We start from the raw sequence: 24,892 nt of genomic DNA on the forward strand, positions 1-24,892 counted from the left end.
TAAAGACCGCAAGAAGAAGAAAGAAACAAAGCTGCGACAAGATGACCAAGACCTAATGGAAGAGAGACTGGAGGCACGCCTCATGGCCTCCTTGGAATACCAAATGAACTTGATGTCTGCTAACCTGGGCGACCTGATTCAAGAACAGCTAGGCCAGCGACACGAAGCCCGCCCAGGCACAAGTAATGTCAACACGCGACGAAACACACAAAGACGACCGCGGCTCGGAAGACTAGGAACAGTCGACGAAGACGAAGACTATCAGGATGACCAAAGTGAAGGACGCTACTACAGCCCTGAGAGAAATCTAGAAGATGAGAACAGATTGGGAAAATTTAGACCCATTCCCCCAGAGAAGTACAAAGGCCATCGCAACTCATTGGAACTCAACAAGTGGTTCAGAGAGGTAGAATACTACATGCAGTGGAACAACATAGGCAGACGCAGATGGGTGCAAGTGGCCAAAACCTTCCTGGCCGACGACGCTTATGTATGGTTCCTCACCGAACAGCCATCAAAGAACTGGGAGGAATGGGAAGACTTACAAAGAGACATGATCAGCTATTTTGTCCCAGATAATGAAGGTAACAAAGTCAGAGACTCTTGGCGCGAATTGCGCCAAGACGACAACATATCAGACTACATTGTCAAGTATCGTCGACTCATGCTTCAACTCCCACTGATGCACATAGCAGACCGACTTCATGGTTTCCTATACGGCCTTAAACCCTAGGCCCGTCGCGAAGTAGAAAAGCAGAACCCCACCACCTGGGAAGTGGCCGCCAATATGGCCGAAAAGCTACGGGACACAAACTCAACACCAGGTTTCCCTCCAAATAATCCTCGCCCCAACAATTTTGCCCCCACTACCTCCAACAACTGGTCTAACCCACCCGCCGGGTGGAGCCGCGGATTCATACCCAATAACAGAAGTAATGAACCCCGCCCACCACCATCCAATTTCAACCCTGGATTAGGCCGCGGAAATGGCGCCTTAGTTCCACGCAGGTCTTTTGCTAGCAATTCTTACAGCACCACGTCCAACAGTGGTGTCCCCAATACTTACAACGGCAATAATAACACCCCGCACCCCGATCGCATTTGGTGCAGTGACTACAGAATTGCTCATGGCCCCTACTACGCAGGTGTCGGCAAGCGCAATCAAGCATCATCATCATCTAGCAGGGTCAACACCCTCCAAACAGAAGAACCACCCTCCCACCCCCAAATAAGAATCGAAGAAATGGATACCCCTGTTTCTGACCAACAACCCCGTATTGGAGCAGTATTCCTCCGTCCTCAATGCATGGCAGCAGCTATCACGGACATCCAGAACCTATATGTCCAGGCAACAATTGGATCACAGCCGCAATGGATCATGGTAGACTCAAGCGCTACACACAATTTTCTATCACCGCAGTGCGCCGCTCGCGTGGGTCTACGTCTCAGCGTCGTAAATGAAACCACTGTCAAGTTTGCCCAAGGCAATGATAGCAATGTCAAGGCAGCCCGTTAAGTCAGGATTGACATGGGTGAATTCACATGCCGACTTGACTTCATAGTGGTGGTACCAATGGATGACTTCGAGGCAATTATTGGTCTATCCTTCAACGACAAGTATCTCATTGCACTCCTAGGCATGAAGGTGGATCAATTACTTCTGAACAATCAAGGCAAAGCAGTTACAGTCCAAGGCACTAGACTCACAACAAAGCAAGCATTCACACGTCAGGCTCATCTTCAAACCCCCCCCCCCCCCCCCCCCCCCCCCCCCCCCCCCCCCCACATCAACCGCAATGACCCCGCTCAATTGTCAGCGATGAAAGGTAAACAAAAAGTCCCAGAGACATCTTCCCCCAAACTCAATCTCATGAGTGCAAAGCAAGCCGAGAGGGCTCTCAAGAAAGGAGCTCAGGTTCACCTCTGCATCATGCAAGCAACGGAACAGCCCACACCGAGACTCAACTCCATCACCCTCGAACAGGCCAAAGTTGGTGATCCCTCACTTACCCCCATTCTCCAGAAGTACAAAGATGTCATGCCCCCAAAACTTCCTCCCGGTCTTCCCCCTCCTCCTCAAATTCAACACGAAATTGATCTCATCCCAGGGAGTACACCCCCGACCAAGGCCCCCTATCGCATGAATGACACGGAGCTAAAAGAGCTCAAGAAGCAACTCCAGGAATTAGAGAATCAAGGCTTCATCCGGCCCAGCAGCTCTCCATTTGGGGCCCCAATCCTGTTTGTCAAGAAGAAAGATGGCTGGATGAGACTGTGCGTCAATTATCGAGCCCTCAACAAAATCACTATAAAAAACAAACACCCAGTTCCCCTCATGGAAGACCTCCTGGACAGACTACAGGGTGCCAAGTACTTCACTCGCATCGATCTCCGCTCAGGCTATCACCAAGTTCGCATTGCCCTTAAAGACATCGCGAAGACCGCCTTCTGCACATGCTACGGCTCCTGGGAATGGCTTGTCCTGGGGTTCTGTCTCAACGGCGGTCCTGGCACTTTTGCCGAGTAATCCATGACAGCTTCCGCGACATGATTGATGATTTCCTCATCACTTACATTGATGACCTCCTCATCTACAACAAAACCTTAGAAGAGCACCAAAAGCATGTCCCGCAGTACTCCAACGCCTCCGCGAACACCAACTTTATGCAAAGCTGGAAAAATGTGAATTTGCTGTCCAAAGAATCGAGTTCCTCGGCTTCATCGTCACGTCAAAAGGTATCATGGTGGATCCCAAGAAAGTCGATGCCGTCATCAAGTGGGCTCCCCCGACATCCATCAAAGAAGTCCGAGAGTTTGTGGGTTTTTGTCAGTACACACGCCGCTTCATCCGCGACTTCAGCAAGATTGCTGCACCACTTACAGAGATAACCAAAGGCCACAACCCCTTTCAGTGGACCTCCAGAGAAGAAGCAGCCTTTGAGAACCTGAAGATAGCCATGTGTGGTGCCCCCGTCCTCCGACTACCCGATTTCACTAAACCCTTTGAAGTTCATACGGATGCCTCCGATGGTGCCATTGGTGGTGTCCTCATGCAAGAGAATCAACCCATACCAAATGAATCCCACAATTCAAAGATGTAGAGACAAGATGGACCACACATGAGAAGGAAATGCTCATTGTCGTCCACTGCCTCCGAAAGTGGTGACACTATGTCCAAGACAAGCACACAAAAGTCTACACAGATAACATCTCCCTCAAGTACTTCCAGACACAACCCAAAATAACCCCCAAGCAAGCCAGGTGGCAAGATACACTTGCAGAATACGACATCGACATCATCCACAAACCCGGTACCACAAATGTCATGCCCGATGCCCTCAGTCGAAGACCCACCCTCACAGCCATCTCCACCGCAACCAGCACCCTACGCCAACGCATCCTCGACTCTCAAAAAGCTGACCCCGCTATCCTCTGAATGCTCGCCGACCACATCTCTGGCAAAGCTGCCCTGGGTCTATTCGACGTCAAAGATAACCTCTTCTACGCGCATGGCAAAATCTACATCCCCAATGACCCAGATCTAAAGAAAGACCTCATGTGGGAAGCGCATGACTACAAGCTAGCTGGACATGGTGGCCAGAAAAGATCTACTTCTGGCCCAAAATGAAGGACGACGTCATCGACTACGTGCGCACCTGCCCAACATGTCAACTGGTTAAAGCTCAAAGAGTCAAACCCGCAGGCCTCCTTCACCCCATGCCAACACCCTCCCGTCCTTGGGACATGGTAAGTATGGACTTCATCGTCGACCTCCCCCCCTCCCACGGCCACACAACCATCATGGTGGTCGTCGACTACTTCACCAAGCAAGCCCACTTCATACCTGCAAAACCCCCCGTCACCGCCTACCAAGTTGCCAAACACTTCTTCGCTAAAGTCTTCAAATACCACGGCCTACCCTTAGCCATAGTTTCTGATCGCGACACGCGCTTCCTCAGTGACCTCTGGCGCGAGCTCTTCAAGCTACTAGGCACCCAGCTCCGCTTCTCCTCCGCCTACCACCCCGAAATCGATGGTCAAACTGAAAGAGTCAACCAAGGCATCGAAGACTACATCCGCAGCTACGTCAAGGCCGATCAGAAGGACTGGTCCGAATACATGGACGTCCTGGAATTCCACTACAACAACTCCATCCATAGCAGCACGGGCTATACCCCATTCGAGCTCTCCACAGGTAAAGAAGTCATCACCTCTCTCGCACTGGCAACCGGCGATGTGCATGCCCAGGATCTGGAATGTGAGGAGTTTCTTCAACAATGGCAAACGCGTATGCAACACGCAAAGAAAAGCCTCGAGCAAAGCAAGGTACGCATCGCCAAATATGCCGAACTCTTCAAAGAAGGTGACTTAGTCCTCGTCAGCTCTCAGAACATCACCCTCCCTCAAGGCCTCTCCCCGAAGTTCAATCACCGCTACTATGGTCCATACAAAAGTGCTCAAATCCTTCAACGACGTCACCTACAAGCTGGAGCTCCCACCACACATCAACATCCACAACGCCTTCCATGTAAGTTTACTCAAAAGATTCATGCCGGATAACACCTATGGGCGAAGTCCCCCCGAGTTTGTAAAGGATGGCCCGCCACATGAGCCGGAGGCCATCCTAAAGTCGCGTTTTGGGCGCCGGGGACAATTATTCTATGTCAAATGGCGCAATCGCCCCATGACGGAATGCACTTGGGTACCTGAAGAAATCATGCTTCGACTCGGAAGACCCCTTGTGCTGCGCTTCTACAACATGCCCACTGAAGAGGAGGACAATACACTAAATGAAAACCACATAGAGTAGTCCTCCTCTCCCACTTTGTAACTAGCATCACCCTAAGTAGCTAGACATTTTTGCAAACACCTTAACTCCCCCCCTTGTAAATATCCGCCCCGCCCCCAAAACCTCGGCATCAACTTTTGTATCGGCACCTCTCAAACCCCGGCTTGACGTGGGCGTCAAGCTCTCTCAACCCGGGGGTGTATATAAGGGAAGTATGTAACACTTCCCCCAACTTGCGAGCCCCGTTTTCATGCGATTCTTCGCGTCCCTTGTATTCGGCACTTTCTTTCAATATTGATCATTCGTTCGCGTCCCTCAATCTCGTGTCCCTCTTGCGTCCCGTTTTCAAGTTGTGTTCTTGTGTATGCGTTTGCTTGCTTGCAGGTCCCATTTGCAACGCAGGTGAGCCGACGCGGTCCCATTTTCCCCACGTCAAGCTCTCTCAACCCGGGGGTGTATATAAGGGAAGTATGTGCCACTTCCCCCAACTTGCGAGCCCCGTTTTCATGCGATTCTTCGCGTCCCTTGTATTCGGCACTTTCTTTCAATATTGATCATTCGTTCGCGTCCCTCAATTTCGTGTCCCTCTTGCGTCCCGTTTTCAAGTTGCGTTCTTGTGTATGTGTTTGCTTGCCTGCAGGTCCCATTTGCAACGCAGGTGAGCCGGCGCGGTCACATTTCCCCGACGTCCCGAACGAGGGCGTCACAGCGTGTGTGAACTGCGCTGCCGTCTGTCTCTCCCTCTGTCTGTAGCTGGTGGAAAGGGAGGGCCGCTCCCCATGCGCAGTCTGAACGGTGCCTAATAATTTTCCGTTGCTTTTAAGTTCTTGACCTTACGAGCCTCACACTTTCGCCGACGAAGCAGCATCCTCTGAAAAGCCACCTGCCAGCGTCGCCTCGAAGCTACCTGCCAGTGTTCTTTTTGTAAGCCAGCGTTTCACATACGCGCACATAGCAGCCCAGATTCTATACAAGCTTCTCGAAGCAAGTCTAGCAGCAGGTCTCTCTCTCTCTCTCTCTCTCTCTCTGTGTGTGTGTGTGTCTGTGTGTGTGTGTGTGTGAGACATACTGTATCATCTGTGTTGCCATCTTCATTGAATTCTGTTGGTGTTAAAGCTCTTCCAGACCACTGAAAAACCTGATGATAGGTCTTTAGTCATAGAATGTGACGAATTCTTGCATACTCTAATAAAGCAAGCGTTATTCAGCTGCTTCCATCCATGGGAGCAGCGGGAGTTCTTTCAAATTAAATCACCTTTTTGAACATAATTTGTGCATGTGATCATGTTGGTCTCATTCGTGACGCTAGTAAATTTTTGACATGTACGGAAGAGGACTATGGCCGGAAACTGGATATGAACACCATAAATCTTCTTGGAAGGGCAGGGTGCTCAGAAGCTGGATGAAAAAGATGTCAGTAGAACCAACATCTGTTTTGTGACTGATTCTTCTTGATGCTTGCGGCATGTAGATGTATAGAGGGGTGAACATGCCGCTGATCACATATTTAGGATGTATTCGCAGGATGTTACACCGTATGTTCTATCAAACCTTTATGCTGGTGCTGGTAAGGAGGCGGATGCTGCTGCAAGCATAAGGAGGATGCAGCTGGACAAAAGTCTGAAGCTCTAGCCTCGCTAATTAACACTAGTCCTGTAATTGGACACTCAAGTGTCCTGAGACTCTAAAGTGTCTTGTAAATTGATGGTTTTTATTGATTTTTTACGATATTCAAATCCAACCAAAACTCGTGCGAACTTGCATTCATGCCATGAAAATTAGCGTCAAATTTTGTTTTGGCCAAAAAACTCCCATTAAATTTTGTGAGTTAGAGCAATCAGGTAATTGGCCATGGAACCTTGGCTTGAGCGGGGGACCCTTGCATGGCAAACACTGGATGGAAGGAGCCATCCAAGGGTCCAAAAGCCAGAAATTTGAACTCGCCTAAGTGACCATGGGACCCCAATATTGAACAAAAAGGATACTTCTGTAGTTCTTTCTGCACACAAATTATCCCTCTATGTAGCGCACCATCTCCCATGAAATCTGCACTCTGAATCAAGAAGAGGCATGGCAATCGAGTCTTCCCTTGTGGCTGAGCCCTCTCATGCCTTTTGCAGCTCTTGTGCTATAGCCTATAACTCGCAAAAACGGTTGTTCAAATGTATGTTTGATGCGGATGCAACTGCATAGGTGCCATCATGGGCATCTTTACGATTTCATGTTCTTCCCGAGCTTGCCTATACGTGTACTTGTAGTCTTTTTGATGCAATTTATGAGATCTCGTTGGTTGATTTTTTAGCATGCGAGAAGAAGAAGGCTAAAAATATGAAATGCAAAGATGTATCAACAAATGTGGAGATGGCTGATGTGGGTGATGCGGATATGCGTGTTCTAAATGCTTTTGATGCAAGTGAAGAGGTCTCGTTGATTGATTTTTAGCACGCAAGAAGGGGCATGCAAGAGGCAAAGATGTGTCAACAACTGTGTCTATATCTATTGTGGTAGATACTGTTTAGATGCCATGTGATGATAGTCACCTTATGCACTCTATGGATGCTATGGACGGTGCTCTGACTATGTATACCATGCTGTCAAATGAGGAAGTTTTGAACCAAGAGCCTTTGTTTTTGTCTGGTAGTACTTTTGTTGCTAGTATGCCTTTTGTGGGAACTTTTCATACCCCTCTTACCATGTGTAAGTGAGGCCGGTCTCTAAAGCGGGTTTTGGTGGGTGTATCAATCAAGGGAATTAGATACATGCTTTTGAAGTTCATGCAATTTATGTGAATAAATTTTGAAAATCATGTGCATGATATCAATGCTGAAATTTATGTTGAAAGTAGTCAAGCACGACGCAAAGCGCACAAAATTCTCAAGAAGAGGGGATTGCAAAAGCCTATCATGAAGAAAGGGCGCGAACTAGTGATGTTGATATGCAAGATGATGATATTGTGGAAGATGGGCATGCATCAATGGGTGAAGAAGATTGTGAGGATGAGCTATTGGACGCCGAAGGGCCAGTTTTGTGGGAGAGTGAGGATGAGTCGCACTGGTCGATTGTTAGCATTCCGACATGGAAGAGTGGTGACAGAATGCATGCATAGTAGCTAAAATACGCGCATTGTATTTAGAATACGGGACGTCTTGTATTGAAACGTACAGTATGTCCCATAACGTTTTCTATTCTAGCGTTTTTTGCCCAAAACGCATTCTATTCTAATGTCTTTTGCTAGTTGATCAAGCGTGTTGTAGAGCTTCATGGTGCTTGTTCATGTATGCTATGGTTAAACATTGAAGAGGCTTATGATCCGCTTCATTTGTCCTTATTAAAGTAAAAAAGTTGAAGTATTTTATTTTTGATTCTCAAAAATATGTATAGTATGTGCATTGTACATCACGTAGTAAACGTCCCGTCCTGTCCCGTACCTTGGCACTATGCTCTGCAATATACACTACGGATCCACTAGCTCATGCTCGATACCCTCGGAAAAACCACAACTGGCCCAAAATCCTGAAGTACATGTCAATTGACTTTTCCTTAAGATTGCACAAATGTGTACATATGTGCATACTTAGCTTTAGGGTATTGTGAGGCACATATTTCACAATCTAGTGATGCGTATGGCTTGGGAACTAGACCGACACGTTGTAATTATCCGAGATTGCATGCAAGTGTTGCCCGATGCTCATCAAAGTGTATTAACAATAGGATATTGAAAAGGAAAATGTGTCTAATGGATTTGTCATGACATGCACTGTTAGATTTACACCACATTGCTGCTTTACAAGTCTAGGGCATGCATGTACGGCTAGTGTGCCTCGGGACTGGCCACCTTTTCATATGCATATAGACTGCATTGTCCGGCGGCCCACTTCTGGCCTGGCCATCCACCTTGTCCAGGCGCCCTCATATTTCATTTATTTCTTGTTGGATCGTAGGGGATTTTTTCCAGGCTTTGTCCTACCTCCCCGTGGGCACCTATTTATGGGGCCGGGGGGTACCCACTTGCACACTATCTCGTTATTGTGTATTAGGTCTTCTGCTCATGGTTCTTCACCAGATCTTGCATCTCTCTCTCTCTCTCTCTCTCTCTCTCTCTCTCTCTCTCTCTCTCTTCCGCACACGTGCACTCACATGGTATCAGCAGCTTTTGGCTCACCATGGGACCAACGCTTCACCATCTGCATGAGGTTCTCTCCCAAGAAGATCAGATCAGCCATCGTTTTTTGGAAAGCAGCAGCGTTTTTTGCTGATTTGCCTGCGTTTTGCAAAAGCCAGGCAAGCGATGGAACTTGGAGAGTTTCCATCGCGGAGGACCCTCTCCTCCTGCGTTTTGGTCTCCACACCTGGCGTTTTTGCTTCTGGTTACGAGCGCTACCCTTTTTGGGACTTTTGGTCGCCGCAAAACCCCTCTGCTCCATCTTCGTTTGCAGCCAGATCTCCGATTTTGGGATCTGTTGCGTTTTTGGACAGCAAGGCAGCGTTTGCTACACAGAGGAGGAGCTTTGGGCTTCCTACCCCCAATCTTGCCTTTCGACACACCGGCTTAGCATTCGGTGCCTTGTCGGCCCGTATCCTCTCCATTTCTGACGGATTTCAGCCATTAACCCTTGCTGTTTTCTTTGTTTTCAGCCTATCTGGGGTTGTGCCAGGGATTCACCATCCTTCCTATACCCATTGCACCACTCCGGACCCTGTCGGGAGCATACAAGCACGCTGAAAATCGCTGGACAGCAGCATTTTCATCACCTTGTTGTTGTGTTTTTTGGTGGACATCACACTTTGCTTGTGTTTTTTTACAGAGAATGAAGTTACCTCCTGCTAGGACACCATCTGATGGTGGTCCATGCGGTCTCTCAGTGACTGCTGCAGTACACGATATCTTCGACATCGGCTTGATCATCTACACGCGTACGATCCTTGGGAGATCTATTCATTTCAGCCATCATTCCGCGGTTGCGCACTCCAGAGGGGGTGGTGACTTGTGGTTTGCTATGGACACACCTATGCACTCATCAGAGGAGTTCGCACGAGATATGGCCATGCTCATGGCATATGGAATTCCGACATTCCCAGAGAAGACACCACCATCTTGGGTGCACAGACACTTACCACTTGACTTCGACACATCAGATCACTTGCTTACACAGGAGCATCTACATGGACTTAGGGAGAGGATCTTGGATCTCTTCTTGGACAGGTTCATTGCTTGGATCTACAGCATGGAGTGGGACTTCAGTGCTTTGGACTCTCTTGGAGAGTTTATCTGCGAGATGCGGGAGATCAGGCATCCCGCAGCTACATCCGGAGTCACCCGGAGCTTGGCTTGGATGGTAGTGCATTTGCTCTTCTACACTCGTGATCATTTGGATTGCTACCTTCAGAGTTGCTTACTCACCCTCGGTAACCTCACAACAGACTTATCCCCTTACCTTGGCAGTAGGCCACTCCCAGCTCATTCACATTGAGAGCCACACCGAGATGCGATTTGGTGGCATTGTTGATGCGGGTTCTGTTTTGGTTGACATCGGAGGATTGGAGGCAAGAGCTAAGGCAAGACGGCGCAGACAAATTTGTATGGCCTTTCCTCTTCTTAGAGGATCTTCACAGCGCAAACTGCTTAGTCTAGCTTCCCTACTTCTACAAGATGATCACGATGCAGGCAGTTTGGTCCGATCACACCTCTTCTTCCAGACGGTTTGACTACAGACACCACAAATCCTATTGGGCAGGACATTTGCAGGTCTATTGGCACTTCTTTCACGACAAGGAGTTGTTTTTACACTCAGTTCGGGACCTTCATGCAGTATCTTCACCTTGCATTAGCGAAGTACAACAGTTTGCTACACTGCTCGTGACGACATCTTTCCATGGAGATTTCTTGGCGTTCGGGACACCCCAGACTGTTGCTACACTCGCGGAGTTCACCGGAGTATTGTCCTTCAGTGGACATCGCAACAGTCATCTTTATCATTTGCCTCACATCTTCGGCTTCATACGGTTTGTTCAGCATTCGGTGCTGAGAGAGGGTGTTAGATTTACACCACTGTTGCTTCACAGGTCTAGGGCATGCATGTACGGCTAGTGTGCCTCTGGGCTGGCCACTCTTTGCATATAGACTGCATTGTCCGGCCGCCCACTTCTGGGCCGATTGTCCACCTTGTCCGGGCGCCCTCATATTTCATTTATTTCTTGTTGGGTCGTGGGGGATTTTTCCAGGCTTTGTCCCGCCTCCCCTTGGGCTCCTATTTATGGGGCCCAGGGGGTACCCACTTCCATACTGTGGTTATTGTGTATTGGGTCTTTTGCTCATGGTAGTCATGGGGGTCTGATCGTCCCCTCTTTCACCATATCTTGCGTTTGTGGTCTCTCTCTCTCTCTCTCTCTCTCTCTCTCTCTCTCTCTCTCTCTCGGGGTCTTGTAGAAAGGATGGAGTAAAGTAGCCATCCCATGAATAGCACAGCTCATAAAATTCCACCTACTCTCTCTACAAGAGCCAAGATATCTTCTCGACTGCAAAAATCCAGCAATGCCAAAGGTTAGACTCCATGGCACATGCCACATGCTAGGCCATAGCATGTGCCATGTACCACACATCAATAGTACCAGTAGATAAATATTTAATAGCATAAAATTAAGAAGTTTAATATTTGATACTCACCGTTGCTGGGTCAAGCCTTCGCATGCCGTGATATGGCTCTTCATCTGCATGAAGAGATGGTAAACAAGGCCCAATGTGGAGCCCCTCTGTGTCAGTGACTCGTAGCAACACATACATTGGCTGCAATGCCACTTTCAAAGTCTGCACTTCTGTCCAAAAAGAGTCATTCAAGACACACCTCTGAATGGCTTTGGTGTCCTCACTCTGTGCACGAGCCATGTCTCTCCCCTTTGGGTCCATAACTGTCTACAACAGTGGATCCCTCACCTTACAGAGTCTTTGCAACACCAAATACATACATGCAAACCTGGTCTTGAAAGGCCGCACCATATCAAGGGCACTGTGGCTACGAAAGATGGCTAAAGCCTGATGTTTATTTCGGAAAATTGGGTCATCCTATTAGCCTCTGAAATTGTGGGTTGCACCCTAGGCAGTTTGCCTATGTCCTCCATCAACAAATCTAAGCAATGGGTTGCACATGGAGTCCAAAAAATGTGAGGAAACGTTGCCTTTACCTCTCTCCCATAGCTTTGCAGTTGGCTGCATTATCTGTGACAACTTGAACCACATTCTCTTTATCAATGTCATTGATGGCCCTACGAATATGCTCAAAGATGAACTCGCCTGTGATCTTCTCTCCTGCCTTCCTTGCATCCACAACACACAAGAAATATGTACCAAGGCAAGAGGAGACAAGTATGTTAATGATGTGCCGCCTACGTATATCACTCCATCCATCAGAGATGATGGTGCATCCAAACTGCTGCCAGCCGGCCTTCAGAGGGACCAACGCCTTATCTATTAAGGCCTTCTGCTCGTCCAGTGCTGCGGTGCGCATCTTTTTGTAATCGAGCCCACTCCATGAATTAATAGCACCTACTTGGGCAATGGCCCTAACCATCCTCTTTCACTGGTCAGTCCTCAAGACATTGAAGCTGATGTTGCACTCAATGAGAGTGCAAGCAATCTCCATCTCAGTCACTTTTTGACGCTCTCTCACCGAAGATAGAGAATGCACGCGTGAAGGCAAGGTGGTATGCCTAGGCACATGCACTTCACCACCCTCCTCCTCCTCGTCCTCCTGCATGACACCAGGCCGATGTATAAGAGCTTATAATCCGTCACCTCTTTTGGGTGTGGCTTTGAGCACCTATAAAGGTTGACCTCATTGTCGTCAATGTATCCATACAATCCTTCACTCTCGTGATCTGTCATCCAAACTCTCAACAAAATTGGTCTTTATCAACTGCAAGTTTGAAAGATCCATTATGGGCGCCTGCTCCTCTATCGATGGGACCCCAAGGTCTTCCTGCTAGCGAATTTCCGAGACCCCGAGTGCTCCTCTACCTGTGTAAAAGAATCACCAAGCTGTCCAAGAAGAGCATCTTGTAAAGCGTCTTCTGTTTGGTGTTTTTTTTTCCCCCTTTCTCTATCGTTGCAAATGCAGGGAATTTCTCAGCAATCAATGCTTCCCGCACAGCCACAGGTACCTTATTGCATTTGCCACAATTATAGTGCAATTGACGCCGGTCAGGTGCATCACAACTCGAGTGATTGTACGTGAAACCACAGTATTTGCATGACCACTTGCGATAACCTGTTCGAGCTTGCCCAGGAGTGTTGACAATCTCGATGACATTGGTGTGCTCCTTCCACAGGGGATTAGTTGGTTTTGGCATGATGGTTCTTGCTTGAAGGAAAACAGAGAGCTAATATAAGACTTAAGTTTTGTTGAGTGCTCACAGTATGTGTGTGGCACAAGGAAAACAGAGAGCTAATATAAGACTTAAGTTTTGTTGAGTGCTCACAGTATGTGTGTGGCACAAGACGAGAGAGAGAGAGAGAGAGAGAGAGAGAGAGAGAGAGAGAGAGAGAGAGAGAGAGAGAGAGAGAGAGAGAGAGATGAAATGAAATGTTATATTAACGTCTTCAAAAGGCCAAAGTGACCTATGAGACCAGAAAGTTACAATGTGGTGGATCTGATACAAAGTCAAAGTAGAAGATGACAGAATGACAAAATGACAAAATAAAATACTATGGAATCCTAAACTGCTAGGTGTGGACTAAGCAGCTAAACAACTAGCTGGGACAGCTAGATCACAGGAGGTCCAACATCGGTCGCGGGCAGATCTCATCAATCTCCTCCATAGTCAGTAGTCTGACCGAGCGTCGTGCATGTCGAGCCAAAGTGACCCGAATCCTCTGATGCAGCCTCCGTCGATGCTGTGTAGTCCTCCGCAGTCGTGGGCGTTTGGATCTCCCCATCTCAGTCGCTCGGTCGATCAGTATGCCTCTGGTATAAAGCGACGAGCTCTGCTGTGGTAGCTCTAAAGAAGTCTGTGATCTGTCTCTGAGACTAGCTAGCCTCTCCTCTCATCAGGCTCTCTGTCTGTCTGCGCAGCTCAAGCAAAAACAAACCCAGGCATCTCAGATCCTCGTACCGCATGACTCTAAAGAATGGTCCAAAGCCCTCTCTGAACAAGCAATGGAAGCGGACTAGTATCTCGTAGTAGACGGGGCAGTGGCATGTGTAGTGCAACTCTATCTCAGGCTCGATGTCACACAGGGAGCATGTCCTGGCTTGTGCTGGTACTCCGCTGTATCTCCCGTTCTCGATCGGCAGCGGGTGTGAAGATGTGCGTATCTGGCCAATAGCACATCGTATCCCATTAGACAAGTGGGTGTCCATGTATCTGGGCCTCGTGACAAAACCATCCTCCGTAAGCTGGAGGAGATGCTCTCTGTAGAAAGCCATCTTCGTGCCCAACTCATGTGCTGGCTGTATCCATGTCCTCTTGGTGTCTAGCTGAGTCAAGTCCTGGCGAATGAGCCTTGTGATCTCGGACTGTGTAAGAGTCAGAGAGGGCACATCCAGTGAGTATTGGAAGGGAGGCAATCTGTCTATGCTGAACCCATACGCCCGAAACCATGATGTCATCTCCCCATACCAGCATGCTGTATCTCCCTGCATGGCTAACTGTCGAGAGGACTCAAGTGCAAGGCGTGCATTATCTCTGGGAAGTTCCCACATGCGGTGTATGAAGGAGACAGATTTGGTGAGCTCCTCAACCACCAGTGGGGGGGCAGCTAGCTCTGCTCGTACAATAGCACGTGGTACTGAAGCCTTGGCTCTAATGAGCCGCGAGATCAAAGAGACCAGAGGCTTCTCCTTGTCCCCCCATCCATCAGTGCGGCCTGTCCTCCTGTGATGATCCAGTGAAGGTCCCCAAATCTCAGCTCTATAAAGCAATGCAGAAGCGACCAAAGTGTCAAAGAGCCAGAGCTTCGTTCGAGGCTCCTGAAACTGAACCTATGAACACATCCTTTCCAATCTACCCAATGCTGCATGGGCTCTGGTCAATCTAGTCTTTGCTGCCCTCCTCAACGAAAATGCTGGCCCACTAAAAACCACTCCAAGGTAAGTGTAAGCATTTGTATACACCACCTTCTCCTGGCCGTATGTGAAGGCGGGCGCTGACCTCCTTATCCACTGTGGGGTGGTATTAAATACCATGACTTTGGTTTTACCAAGGTTGACGGACAAACCGCTTTCCTGGGCAAAACTATGCAAAGCATCCAAGTGACGTTGCATCCCCTTCGGAGAGTTGGAGATCAACACAATATCATCAGCATATAACAATAGTGGAATCCATGTCCCTACTAGCTGTGCACCTCTATCACCATCTCTCTCAATGTAGTCAGAAACCTCATCTACATACATACCAAATAGAGTAGGAGAGAGCGGGTAGCCCTGCTTCACCCCAATAGTGGAGTAAACTGGTGTGGATAAACCCTCTGGGGTGCGTACCTGCCCCACTACTGACTTGTATAATGCCATGACCCCCCAAATGAGCTCTGTGGATACTCCCATCTGCTGTAATTTGCGCATCAATCTAGCTCTGGGCACTGTGTCAAATGCTTTGCGGAAATCCACAAAGCTACAATAGATCCGTCTCCCACGCGATCTGCCCTCCTCAATGATGGCTCTGAGTGTCAAGATATGGTCAAGAGCAGCAAAACCCCTCCTGAAACCTGCTTGCCTGGTTGCGCGTATCCCCTCCCTCTCTGCCCATCTACTCAATTGATGCTCTAGAATAGATGCGTACAACCGTGCCAATGTGTGTCCAATCATGATAGTGCGATAGTTCCCAGGCTCCATAGGGTCTCCTGACTTGAAGATAGGTACAATAGTAGATAGGCTCCAAGTATCAGGCAAGCCCTCACACATGGCACGGTTAAACATAACTGCTAGAAGCTCTGCTAGTAAATCTCTGGCATGCGTGAAATGCTCAGACACTAAGCCATCATGATCATATGCTCTCCCAGTCCTCATCTTGTCAATGGCCTTCCTCACCATCTCAGCGGTGAAAAAAGCACATGTGTGTGGGCGTGGATTGGGGGGGTTGGGAAGGGGGGGGCTGCTCAGGAACTGTGTACAGAGATGATGCATACTGGCCCCAAGCCTCTGTAAAAGTGATGGCAGGGGGGGGGGGGGGGGGGAGTGCTCATGAAAGAGCCTCCATGCCTCACGTGAGTCCTGACTCAAGAATAGCTGGTATAGATCTTGCTCTAAGCGAGCCAAAAATGCCCTCTTCTTCTGCCGCACTCCACTCCTCCTAAGCCCTGTCCTTTGTGCTCTGATCGTGTCTCCTATCTACAGGTGCTCTTCCATCTATATCCCCTAATGTGAGGCATAGATTGCCTCGGGGCCTGATGTGTCTCAGAGTAGAAGACAATCTCTCTTCCCGTAAAACTATCCTCAAAAGCACCCACATCAAGGCGCATAGATCCATTAAATTCCAGGTGGCAACTTTGAGTGTGGTCCCATAGGTCTCGCACCGTCATGTGGAGCACCGCTCTACAATCACCACCTGACCATCTCTGTAGAAGGCCGTCTTTCCTTTCTGCCTTGCCGCTTGAATCTCTGGCATTACCTCTCTCATATACGCAAGCTGTGTGAGAGTGAGGTCATCTCCAAGGAATATGCCCGTTTTCTTTAGTGTAGGGCGCTTCTTCAAGAAGTCCTTCTTTGCCTCCATGGATGGGAAACGGATGATTAAAGCTCTCCCTTTTGAAGTCTCCCCATGTCACGTGACACATCCAACCCTATGTGTCCGTGGACAAGCTACAACATGATCAGGGTTCAGTCAGTTTAGATTTAGAAGTGATCTGGCACTTTTGTGAGTCTATTCGTAGACCGTGCATGCCCAGTCACTTAGTGTAGATGCATATCCTCTGGTTGCACACAACATGATCATAAGCATTCCCATCAGAATCCATCAGAATCCTTCAGGGGAATTTTCCAGTACATTTAGCCTATTTTACCTATTTTTGACATTTTTCAGTTATTATTTTTAAGTGACTTTTGTTGGAAAGTAGGTAGGGCAAATTGAGTAAGTTTGTATATAAGCAAACCTAGACTAGCACTAAATGGCAGAAGAGGCAACAGGAGCCAAGCTCAGCAGGCAACTTCTCAACAAGACCCCTTGGCGGTTTCCCCCTCCAAGCAAGAACTTCATCCCCTAGCGTTTTCTTCAACAACCTAAGCCTAGCGTTTTGAAGGAGCATCAGCCTGGCGTTTTGCATCAGCAACATCGCCACAGTACCCCCTTGCCCTAGCGTTCTGCATCAGCATCATCGCCACACATACCATCAGCCAACGTTTTTGAAAAGCTACATCAACCTAGCATTTTTGATAGTTTTCAGCCACAGCAGTGCAGCGTTTTTCAACCGTGAAGAACCTGCAAAAGTCAGCCCTAAAGAGTAGCAGATTCAGCTCGGAAAGACCATCAGTTTTCAGCCCTAAACCTGCAGATTTTCAGCGTCAAAGACCCACAGAATCAGCCCCTCAAATCAACATTTTTGGATTGTAGCAGATTTCAGCCCATGGCGTTTTGGGACAGCAGTAGAAAGATTGCAGATTTCAGCAGTTAGGTCGGTCTTGTCGTCCCCGTCGTCATCACCGACATAGCCTAGACGTGCATCAGTCACATGCATTCCCATTGTACCAGTTTGTGCAATCATAAGTAGACCACTCTCGCCGACGAGAGTGGGACCTTTGGAGGAGGGTTTTACAACGTCTCTGGTGTCGTATCTCTCTTCTCTCTCTACCTCTCAGTCTCATACACTTGCACACACAGTGTCCATTCACTTTGTCTGTGATCATAGCACTCTCTCATTAAGAACGAAAGGCTCTCCCTTCCATAAGAACAGAAGGAACCTTAAGCACAGTTCGGAGCACTCATCTTTAGCAAAGCGCAAACATTCATTCCGCTGCACCTAACATTGGTATCAGAGCTTTGGCAGTGTTCTGTATCACTCAAGGAAAGAACCACAAGAATCACAAGAATTTTTTTGCTTGTTGCTGTCGCACGAACCCAAGTTCGCTTCGGCGTGTCGATTCCTAATCGTGTTTTTGAAGAGTGACAGGAATCCAAGGAAAGAAGGGCTTGTCCAACCTCCCCTTGTGTCTCTTTTCACTCATTGAGAGCGGACCGTGCACTTAGCGGCTGGCCAATTGACGTGAGGTGGAAAAAAGCAACCTTGGTGTGAGTGCAAGGCCGCCAAGGGGTGCCTCCACGGAAAGCAGTAGAACTCGGGTGAAGAGAAGATCCTTCTCAAACACGGTTTGCAAGCGAAAGAAAACCTCAAGAACCTTAAGACCCTCAAGAATCTCAAGAACCTCAAGACGCTCAAGAATCCAAGAACCCAAGATCCTCAAGAACCCAAGTCCCTCGTGGACTTAGAACCAAAGATCATAGTGCATGGTCGTCACCCGAAGCGGAATGGATACTTCGCATACATGTGATGAGCATGAGAGAGGCGACGAAGAATTTTCCGCACCAAGAGATTTTTCCGACCCTCCCCCTTGGCCATCTACGCCACAAAGTGTACCAAACCCTATGGAGGCAATGGTCAAGGCATGAACATGATGGCCCAACAACAAGAAGCCAATCGCGAAGCGACTCGCCTTGTGCTTGCACAACAAGAAGCGAATTTTATTGTGTTGGCACAACAAGAAGCAAATCGCATTGCTTTAGAACGCGAGCGCGATGAACGAAAAGAAAGAAGAGCACAAAGAAAGGAGGAACGGGAGGCCGAGTGTGCAACTCAAAGAGTGGCCTTGGAGGCCGAGCGTGAAGCTCAACGAGTGGCCTTGGAGGTCGAGCGTGAGGCTCAAAGAGAACTACGCACTCAAGAATTGATTCGACAAGTACTTGCCTCGAAGTCCGAACCGGCCAAAGATCGTGGGAGTTCCTCAAGTGGCGCAAGCCACGATGCGGATTCCAACCATCAAGTCACAGAGAAGTTGACTTTCAGTAAGTATGATGGTAAGATGGATGCTACGGTTATTCATTCCTGGTTGCATCAATTTAATGCTTATTTTGCGACAACTAAGAAGACAGGAAATAGCAAAGTTTTGATAGCAGCCATGTACCTTGCCGGTGATGCCATCAATTGGTACCACGCAGGGCAAGAGGCACAGTTAGCCGCGCACCTAGAGGAAGCCGACGAATGCACGCCCCTTTCCTTCAATTGGGCTGATTTCCAAGACAAGCTCAAGGCGCAGTTTATGCCACCTCAATACCTTGCACGATTGAAGGACGATTGGCGCGCTCTCAAGAAAAATGGTATGCCGGTTATGTCTTTTTCTAATCGTGTGTTGCAGCTAGGTACCCAATTACGCAAGTCGGATGATGAACGCAAAGAGGTATTCCTTTATGGATTGGACGAGTATATCAAGTACGATGTCGAGGTGCTCGATCCAATCGATCTCAACAAGGCGGTAGCGATTGCTCTCGCACAAGAGATGAAGCACAACAAGGGAAAGCCTAAGGAGAACAAGACTTCCACAAGTACCTCGCAGACTTCTCAGAACCCTCAGAATGGTAAGGACGGTAAGAATGGTAACTCTTCTAACCAATCTTCCAACAGTCTCTCAGATAAGAATTCTGGTAAGGCTAACACAATTGCTAAACCTAAGCTTACTCCAGATGAAAAAGTAGCACAAGGAATTGTAGGAGGATACATCACGTCGGAAGAGCAAAGCACTTATTCTAAAGAAGGTCGTCGTTTTCATTGTCACATTAAGGGTCACATAAAAAGAACATGTCCTAAGATCGAATGAATCTAAAGAATCCACATAACCCACTTCCTCTGTCAATGCAATTACTGTAACACGAGTGTGCCCCAAGTTTCTCTTGACCCTCCCATTGATGATTCTCTCATTAAATGTTATGGTCAGGTGTCGGGACAGTGTTTTGTCATATTGTTTTACCCAGGTAGTATGCATGATGTGATCAGTCCCTCTCTTGTTGAGAGAGCCCGCCTAGAAGTTAGTCAGAAATCTCCTCTCGAGATCTCTGGCTTTGTTCCTAGTATGGACTCTCTCATCACGCAGGAGTGTCTTGGTGTGTTGTTTACAATTCAACAACAAGTTGCCTTCACTAAAAGATTTGTTGTCTCTCCTCTCTCAGGATGTGATATGATTTTGGGCATTCGATGGTTTCGTGATCTTAACCCTCTCATTGATTGGGAGGCTAACACTTTCACTCTCCATGCCAAAAGTGATTCTCCCATTGTCATTCATGGAGAGGACATTGTTCATTCTCCCTCTCTCATTGCTAATATGCAGGACAAGATTGAAAGAATTCAGGAGAAGGAGACTCTCTCAGTCTCTTCTTGTCCCAAGCATGACACACAGGATTTGCATGATTATGAGAAGCATAATGATGATTTGAATGATAATGATGAGCATGATGATTTTGATGCCAATGACAAGCATGATGATTTGCATGATCAAGATGTGATTTCTCACAAGCATGAGGAGTTGCATGAAAAGGATGTGATTGTTCACAAGAAGAATGATGAGTTAGTTGATGCTTTTTCTAGCGAAGCTAACCTCGTTGTAGATTCGATCAATCACGAAGAACCGATCTTGGCTTTCGAGTCAAGGTCCAAAGAACCCCCACAGGACGATTTGATCACTCAAGAAGAAGCGATCTTGGCTCTCGAGCCTAGGTCCAAAGAACCATCACAGGAAGTATTATGTGTTCACATGATTGATACTCACGCATTGTTCGAGTGTTTCATTCGTGATCGTTTCCTGTATTTTAGTCAACGTCTTTATGTGATCCCTTTTCCTAGGCATGACATGTTGTACATTGAGCACGTTTCACTCATGCATTCAAGGAAGTCACATTCCACGTCTCTTCCTTGGCATGACACATTTGTAGAAAGAGCACACGAAAGTATGAGCACCAAGCATGGGCATTTCCGTTGTGAATTGCCACAGTTGATTGCTTTAGATCAAAAGAGAAAGATTCGATCTCATTGTTTGCGTTCGTGTGGTGAACGGTTTGGCACTCCATTTAATTGTTCACCTACATTGCATGCACAGTCTTTGAGGAGGACAAGATTTTTTCCACTCACTTTACGTGGAATAGGTATGTTCATGATTTTGTGTTGGAAATGGTTTCTGGAATTTTCAGCCATGGAGATTCTTCTTGAAGAAAGAAGCACGACTCTCGACGAAGTTGAAGCATTGAAGGAGCCACAGAAGACCGTGTCGCTTCTGGCGCGGCTCAAAGAAGCAAGCGTTGTAGACCTTTATGAAGTTCAAGTACCACACGACCCACACATCAGAGTGGGCCGGCGAAGAGTCCCTTCCAGGATTTCGGATTCTATTGGCGATCTCCCTCGACGACATACAGTTCGGTACCGGTACCTCACTTTGAAAAGGAGGGGATGTCACGTGACACATCCAACCCTAAGTGTCCGTGGACAAGCTACAGCATGATCAGGGTTCAGTCAGTCCAGTCAGTCTAGATTTAGAAGTGATCTGGCACTTTTGTGAGTCTATTCGTAGATTGTGCCTGCCCAGTCACTTAGTGTAGATGCATATCCTCTGGTTGCACACAGCATGATCATAAGCATTCCCATCAGAATCCATCAGAATCCTTCAGGGGAATTTTCCAGTACATTTAGCCTATTTTACCTATTTTTGATATTTTTCACTTATTATTTTTAAGTGACTTTTGTTGGAAAGTAGGTAGGGTAAATTGAGTAAGCTTATATATAAGCAAAACCTAGACTAGCACTAAATGGCAGAAGAGGCAACAGGAGCCAAGCTCAGCAGGCAACTTCTCAACAAGACCCCTTGGCAGTTTCCCCCTCCAAGCAAGAACTTCATCCCCTAGCGTTTTCTTCAACAGCCTAAGCCTAGCGTTTTGAAGGAGCATCAGCTTGGCGTTTTGCATCAGCATTGCCACAATATCCCCTTGCCCTAGCGTTCTGCATCAGCATCATTGCCACACATACCATTAGCCAACGTTTTTGAAAAGCTACATCAACCTAGCGTTTTTGATAGTTTTCAGCAGCGTTTTCAGCCACAGCAGTGCAGCGTTTTTCAGCCGTGAAGAACCTGCAAAAGTCAGCCCTAAAGAGTAGCAGATTCAGCCGGAAAGACCATCAGTTTTCAGCCCTAAACCTGCAGATTTTCAGCGTCAAAGACCCACAAAAACAGCCCCCCAAATCAGCGTTTTTGGATTGTAGCAGATTTCAGCCCATAGCATTTTGGGACAGCAGTAGAAAGATTGCAGATTTCAGCACTTAGGTCGGTCTCGTCGTCCCCGTCGTCATCACCACGTGCATCAGTCACATGCATTCCCATTGTACCAGTTTGTGCAATCACAAGTAGACCACTCTCGCCGACGAGAGTGGGGCCTTCGAAGGAGGGTTTTACAACGTCTCTGGTGTCGTATCTCTCTTCTCTCTCTATCTCTCAGTCTCATACACTTGCACGCACAGTGTCCATTCACTTTGTCTGTGATCATAGCACTCTCTCATTAAGAACGGAAGGCTCTCCCTTCCATAAGAACAAAAGGAACCTTGAGCACAGTTCGGAGCACTCATCTTGAGCAAAGCGCAAACATTCATTCTGCTGCACCTAACACCCCATTGCCTTGTGTCTTCTTCCCTACCCTCCATGCCTTTGTGTAAGTAGCCTCACTACCCATCATGCGGAGCAGTTCTTTGACTTCCCCTTCCACATCATCTCGGTCTCTTAGACCGGTTACTTCTATATGCAAGGCTCTAGTTTTCCTTCGCTGCTCTTCTTCTAGAGTCATGTTGATGATTGTAAGAGTGGGGACGGATGTGGTTTCTTTCCCTTTTCCTTTCTTAGCGACTTCTATCCATTTCTCGGCCTCATCCGCCTTCTTCTGCGTCTTCGTGATCACATCCATCCACAAAGACGTTTTTACCACCTTCTGTTTCTCCTTCTCTGTGATCATCCGTACCTGCTCCTTGATGACCTTGATCTCGTCTATCACCGAGGGTTGAAATTCCCCTTCTTCTAGTCCACTGCTTACTCTATCCGCAAGCTCTCGCTTGAGGGTTGTGACCTCTTCTCTAAGTGCTTGTGAATCCACCTTAAATGCTTGTAGCTTTGCGTGCAAGTCCTCTTTCTCCTTCTTCCATTTCGCGCCTTCATTGAGAAACATTTGAAGAAGGTTGGCCTTCTCTTTCCACCATCCCTCCGTCTCTGTTTTCCATTCTTTCATCTCCCTTTCCATTCGTGTTATTCACTTGTTTGTAAGCGCAAAGGTTGCCTTTGTATGGGGCTTACATACTGGCAAAATGATCATGGCCTCCACTGGCGAGGCGCTTATGGCCTCCATTGGCGATGCGGGTATAGCTCGATGCTCTGGCTCGACTGAGTCCATGTGAACAGGGCCAAAGTGACCTGATTTCCACATTCCTGTTAATCTTCCTTGCTCTTGCTAGTCCCTTTGCTTGTTTGCTTGGTGCTTTTGATGTACTCTCACATGCTACCGTTTGCCCTACTGCCCTCGCCACCAAGCCCTCGCCCTCGCCTTGCTGAGGTCTCGCCCTCAGCCTGGCTGGCCTCGTCCTCGCTACCAAGCCCTCGCCCTGCTGACCTGTGGTCTCGCCCTCGCCCTGCTGACCTGTGGTCTCGCCCTCGCCCTCCTTGGCCTCGCCCTCCTTGGCCTCGCCCTCATCCTCGCCTGCTGCCCCGGCCTGAGAGAGAGAGAGAGAGAGAGAGAGAGAGAGAGAGAGAGAGAGAGAGAGAGAGAGAGAGAGAGAGAGAGAGAGAGAGAGAGAGAGAGAAGATGCTCATTTACCTTATTGTGAACCTGCACATACACTAAGTGTTGCTGCATTGCAAAGATTTCTCAAAACGACCATGCGTAGAAAAGGCGTCCCCAGATTTACGTACGTACGGTAAATTTTTGCTGCCCTAAGTGCAAAATTATGCTTACTGCCGCATCTGGACGCCCAACTGAACGAGTTAAAAAAAAAAAAACTGTCGTACAATACGATCAGTCCGTGTACTGTACGATTAGTAGTACGAACGTACTGTACGGTAAGGTTCCGTACGTATGGACTCGTACAACCTTGCGCCACTGAGTAAGAGCATGGATCACTTCCAAAAGCTCTTTTTCATAAATCTGTGCTGTCGATTCTAGCCTCGAAAAGAATCGGCTTTCATAGGCAATGACATGGGCTTCTTGCCTTAAGACCGCTCCCAGACTACGACCATAAGCATCACAATATACTTCAAATGGCTCTTGCAAGTGCGGCAAAGTCAACACTGGTCTAGTAGTCAGTTTTTCTTTAAGTGTCTGAAAGGCAGTCACCTCTGTCGGTCCTCACGAGAAAGGGACTCCTTTCTGTGTCAATATGTGCAAAGGGAAAGCTACCTTTGCAAAGTTTCGAATGAACCGCCGATAGTAAGAACACAAGCCCAAGAAGCTTCTAACTTCATGAACGTTCTTCAAATCTGGCCACGTATAGTGTCAATCTTGGCCGGGTCCATGTGTACTTCTGTTGCTGAGACGATGTGTCCCAAAAAGTGTATCTCCGGCAAGAAAAATTCACTCTTTTTGGCATTGATAACTAACTTGTGATTCCGCAATGCTTGAAAGACCTGTAGCAGATGGTGTCTATGTTCTATGTCATCCTTGGAGAAAACTATAATGTCATCAAAGAAAGTGCCGACTAATGCTCGATACTCTCAAAAAATCCTATCTATTATTCGGTTGAAAGTCGCTGGAGCATTGGTAAGGCCAACATGCATCACCAAAAATTCATATAAACTGAAGCTTGTCCGAAAGACTGTCTTGTAGACATCTCCCGGAGTGATTTTGATCTGTTGATATCCGCTTTTCAAATCAATCCTGCTGAAACAAGAGGATCCTTGAAGTCGGTCAAGAGCTAGTTAACAAAGTCTGGGATAAGGAAACTTTGGATTTGGAGGAAAAAAAAAGCGGAAAGACATGCGGCAATGCACAAGGGATCTTCAGATCAGAACAAAGGCCCAGAATAAGAACTCACTTTGGTAAGATGGCACACTTTGTTTGCCACATGAAGATTCACATGAGCTTAATGCTCTCAATATGCCCTATGCGAGAGGA

The 24,892-nt window shown here is 47.7% G+C and overlaps 1 protein-coding gene across 3 annotated transcripts in view; it reads left to right on the plus strand.

Annotated features, from left to right (window-relative positions):
- Nucleotides 1-5,482: 5,482 nt before the first annotated feature.
- The window catches only part of LOC147447723 (peroxisome biogenesis protein 12-like), a 57,833-nt gene continuing 38,423 nt past the window's right edge, over nt 5,483-24,892 (plus strand). The window contains exons 1-2 of one of the 3 annotated variants that reach the window (XM_086523439.1): nt 5,483-5,789; nt 6,099-6,202. The gene's annotated coding sequence lies outside the window, so the exon portion shown is untranslated. The remainder of the gene's footprint in view (nt 5,790-6,098; nt 6,203-24,892) is intronic. The other 2 variants (XM_086523438.1, XM_086523437.1) reach the window with 2 other exon arrangements.

Source organism: Adiantum capillus-veneris, chromosome 11, assembly GCF_014529385.1.
Source record: "Adiantum capillus-veneris isolate H3 chromosome 11, ASM1452938v2, whole genome shotgun sequence".
Lineage (NCBI taxonomy): Eukaryota > Viridiplantae > Streptophyta > Polypodiopsida > Polypodiales > Pteridaceae > Adiantum > Adiantum capillus-veneris.